Source organism: Galeopterus variegatus, unplaced genomic scaffold (genome assembly GCF_000696425.1).
Source record: "Galeopterus variegatus unplaced genomic scaffold, G_variegatus-3.0.2 Scaffold2729, whole genome shotgun sequence".
Taxonomy (NCBI): domain Eukaryota; kingdom Metazoa; phylum Chordata; class Mammalia; order Dermoptera; family Cynocephalidae; genus Galeopterus; species Galeopterus variegatus.
In genome coordinates, this window is record NW_007728840.1 from 86,555 (window position 1) to 91,350 (window position 4,796).

General features: G+C 38.0%; 1 protein-coding gene across 1 annotated transcript in view; it reads left to right on the forward strand.

Annotated features, from left to right (window-relative positions):
• PRRG1 (proline rich Gla (G-carboxyglutamic acid) 1) overlaps positions 1–4,796 on the forward strand; it is a 106,464-nt gene that overhangs the window by 961 nt on the left and 100,707 nt on the right. The window lies entirely within an intron of this gene.

Here is a 4,796-nt window from a genome sequence, read left to right on the forward strand (position 1 = left end):
GGGCCGGGGGGGGGGCGATGTGTGTTGGGGGGAGGGGTTGAAAAGAAGGGAACAACCTTCCTGCTTTAGCTTTTTCCTTCTTCCTGGTCCGCCGATTTTGATCAGTGGTAGGAACAGCCCCAGGAGGGATATGACTGGAAATTTTGTGTGTGTTAGGACTCTGGCTGCAACCATTGGTTTTGTGTTGTGCTGTTCACGTATTTTCTACGAGTCCCTTTGGCAGAAAAATGAAACTGATGGAATTTGAGAGGAAATAATTGAATGAAAGAGTGAAAAGGAGGAGTGACAAAACTTAGAGCTAAATTATTGCCTTTTGATAGTCACAATATAAAGCCAGACTGAGGAATGTGAGGTGCACAAGTCAGAGTAAGTGGTATTGTTTCATTCAAGAGTGCATTATTGGGTGTGTGAATGTGCATACTGCCAAGTTCTTGGGCAGACTCATTTTAGAATCTTTAAAAATGGTATTAGGAAAACAGAACATTAGGGAAAATATTGTAATATTGGATAAGATTCCATGGGATTTCGTTTTCAAACTTAGCATCTTTTATGAAAGATATTATATGTGTTCCTAATCATAGATGTTGATATTTTTTACATTTGTTTTAACTTAATACAGCAAAACAAACTGAACTTCCTCCTCCTCCACCCCTTTCCCTTGATTGTGAATCCTGTTTTATAAACATTTACTTTCAGATCTGAAGTATGTTTAAAGACACAATCCCCCCTACCCGCCAAGCATGAAGTGAACAGGATTTCGTCATGCTTTTTCATTATTTTAATATTTCTTTTCTTTATTTTCCTGTCATTTTAAGTTTTATGCTGCTAACATTACCACATTGGGGGGCGGATAGGAAGTGTTAGGGATGCCTCTTCCATTGTCCAGTGCTGACGAACTCCTATTCATCCTTCTCAGACTCCAATTCATTTCTTGGAAAAATTTGCTAACTCCCACTGAATGAATTAATCACGCTTTTCTGTGAAATTGATATCACTGACCTTATTTCTGTCTTGCTACAAGAACCTCAGACTTTTGTGTTACCCCAATACCTAGGGCTGCCTGGCATGATGTAAGTGCCTAATTAACTTACAGTTAGATGTTTAAAAATGCATTAGAAAGATGGTAATTCATATTGCGTAAAGTTTATACAATAATAAAAGAAATTCAGAATGCTGAAATTGTATTCAATATTTGAGCAGCATTATTTGAAATATGGATAAGGAATAAGTACAGAAATATGTTCTCCTATTAGTCATTATTTATCCTTCTAAAAGAGGTGCAAAAACTCTGCAGATAAAGGGAAGTAGGGATTAAAAAAAGGCCAAGTTTTTTATAAACGCCAACTTCTGATGCTGAAACTAGTGAGAAGCCAACATGTAACAGACAACCACTTGTGGAAAGACACAAATCAGGTGCTGCTGGAATTTAGGAAGTACTACAGATGTATGAAGCTTGTCAGATGGTATCCTCTGAAGGCTAATGTAACTAAAGAAAGCTGTAACCTAATCAGTTGTGTTATACTCTAAATATTAACGTGGTTTGAGCCTTCAGCTAATGGGTCTCTTCACTTATAGTATTCCCTGATAGGCTTTCTCTGACCATTTCTGCCAACTGTCTTTGACGTCTCTCTTAACTCCACTGGCATCAGTGGCCTTCCAGTCTCCTCTGGTTTATAACAGGAGTTATGTTCCCCCTGCTCCTTATCAGATTCACTCAATCTCATCAGTCCCATCCCCACCTCTCATTTTCTGAATGGATTTACTCATTGGAAAAAATATCACAAACAAATGACCACTCACTTTACAAAATAATGGAATTGATTCTTTAGATTAAAAATGAGTAAGGATTGGCTCCTTGGTTAGTCCAGGTTTCTGTGCCTGCAAAGCAAAGAACCTATCCTGGCCATTAGTAGCCTCTGTTTTTCATCCCGCACTTGATTTCTCCCCTATCCACCTAAGTGTAAAACCACTTTTCTTTTTTTTATGACATTAACTGTTGTTCCCTCCACCCCCCCCAAAAAAAAAAAAAAAACACTTCAAGTTAGTGCTTGGTTTTTATGAATAAAACTTGAGACTCAGGATGAGAGTAGAATTCATAAAACTTTTTAAAAAAGTTTTACATCCTCTGTGATCTATAGATCTCCTTACTGAAAAAAATATTCCACACCTAACCATTGTGATTATACCTTCCTTTTAAAGACTTTCCTCACCTAGATTTCCTCCTCATATTTCCATTTTTTCTTCTAATTCTTTGTTCAGCCTCAGTCACCTCTGCTGAGTCTTCTTTTTAGGGTTCTGTCCAAAACTCTCTTTCTTTTTCACTTTATGTAGAAGACAGTAATGTGGCAGACAAGGACATGGAAATTGGAGGCAAGACAAGATGTTAAACTTCTCTCTCTGAGCATCGGTTTTCTCTCTGTCGAAATGGTAATTATAATACTCACCTGATAAGGGAGATCAGCTTATTATAATGTCTAGCATATACTCATGCTGTAACAGTAGTAGATATTGTTTTTTGTATTTGTTGTTTCTTGTGAGCGTCAATCATTTCAGTAGCAATTAACTTAAAAATGTGGATATATTCATATCTCCCACCCTGTTCAAGCTCCAGTTCTGTATTTGTAGATTCTTGCCATATGTCTCCGACAGGTTGCCTAGCACAATGGTTCTCAAACTTCAGCATGCACAGTATTCACAAGAATGCACATCTTTCTGGGCTCCACCCCCAGGGTTTCTGATGTGTGAGATAGGGCCTGAGAATTTCCATTTCTAACAAGTTTCCAAATGGTTGTGATCCTGCTGGTCCTGGGAAAACTCTGAGTGGCACTTATCTAGATGGAATTCAGATAAGTTGGTGGGAAGCATGGAGAGGAGACCAAAAGACTAAAGATTTATGGAAGTTAAGAGTGGAGTGTGCTTAAAGCTGGTAGTGTCAGATATCCTGTAAAATGTGGAAAAGATAGGACTAAGAGAAGACGCTTGGATTTGATGACTAGGAGGTTTTCTTTTTGTTTTGGTGTGTGTCAGGTGCCGAGTATTGATTTAATTATACTCCTCAGTTGGTGGAATATTATCATTATGACCAGAAAAACATATTGCAGGTATTTCAGGTAATGGTTCTTAATCTGGTGTGTGCATCAGTCTCTCCTAGGGAGCTGTTTCAGCTAACAACGTATGTTTAGCGCCCCTCCCCACAATATAAACCCACCAAATCAGAATTTCAGGGTGTGGAATCTGGGCATGGAAAAATTTCAAAAGATTTGGATATGCACCCTGGTTAAGAAATAGTTCTTTGAGCAATGGTGGTCAGAATGTGGAGGCAGTGAAAACAAACTACTTTTGTTGGTAAATTGTTGCTGAAAGGAGAAGGGAAGAAAAAGACTGGAGTTTGAAGATTTTAGGGGTTCAAGACAATGGGAATATGTACAGAGAGGTGAAAAGCCTGCTGGAGCAGGAGAGTGGTTGGAGGTGTAATGCTAAGAGGGCATAATTGATGGAATAAAGTACAGGAGAAGGAGAGCAGGAGAGAATGGAATTAGGGGCACCAAGAGAAAAGAAAAGAAGGAAAAATAAATAAATCTAAAGGTGGAGGTGGAGGAAGCTGAAGGAATTCTCTTTAAGAGAGGTTTGTTCGCACACTGGTGTTCCTCACTGAAATTAAGTAGTCTGTAAACTCTAATTAGAATGGAATTTTTCAAGTTTAATAATGATAGCAAATAGTAATTTCAGCTGTTCCAGCTATCTCTAATGGATACACAATTGTATTTTTCCACATCCTTTCTTATTTAGAGGATTTTTATGAAATTAAGTCTAGGCATGCTATGTTGTAATGCTATTGCCCCAGCTTTTGCCATAAGACTGCCATATTATAAGTTTTTGTGTGGTTTTCATTCAGTTATTAAACACGTATTTGGGTGCCTATCAATTGCCAGGCATTGTTGTAAGTATGAGGATACAACAGTGAATAAAACAGTTGTATTTTAATGGAAATTTCTACCCCCAATGAGCTTACATCTTATTTGAAGGAGGAAGATAATAAATAAAATACGTAAGTAAAATATGAGATATATAATTATTTGTATACATACACACACATACATACATATACATTTCATATAGTGTTGCATTCTTCGGAGGAATAAAAGCAGAGAAGGTGGATAGGGGAGCAACTATAAGGTATTCACGTATAGATGAATAGGGTATGTTGGAGGGTGATGATCAGGGAAGATTTCCCTGTCAGCAAAGACCTGTAGGAGATGAGAGAACCATTTATTTTGAGGAAGAGCTTTCTATACATAGGGATCAGCAAGTGCAAAGGTCTTCAGATGGAAAATTTTTGAGACCTTTTTGCTAGGAATAGCAATATGTTTCTTTTGGCTAGAGTAGCATTAGTGAGGAGAGGTGAATAATAAGGCACACGGTGTGAAATAAGCAAGAAGGGGTGTGGGAGCATGGGAAGATGCTGTAGAGCTAATTAGATCATTATGGGAGAACACTAAAGTGAAAAGAAAAGCCCTTAGAAGCTTTAAAGAGAGGAGTGTTTTTATCTAATATCCATTTTTTAAATTTTTTTTATTTGTATATTTTATTTATTTTGTCGATATACAATGTGGTTGATTGTTGTGGCCCACTACTGAAACCCCTCACCCTCCTCCCTCTCCCCCCTCCCTCCCAACAATGTCCTTTCTCTATGCTTGTCGTATCAACTTCAAGGAATAGCAATTCTTATGTCTTCCCCTCCCCCGTTTGTGTGTGTGTGTGTGTGTGTGTGTGTGTGTGTGTGTGTGTGTGTATTT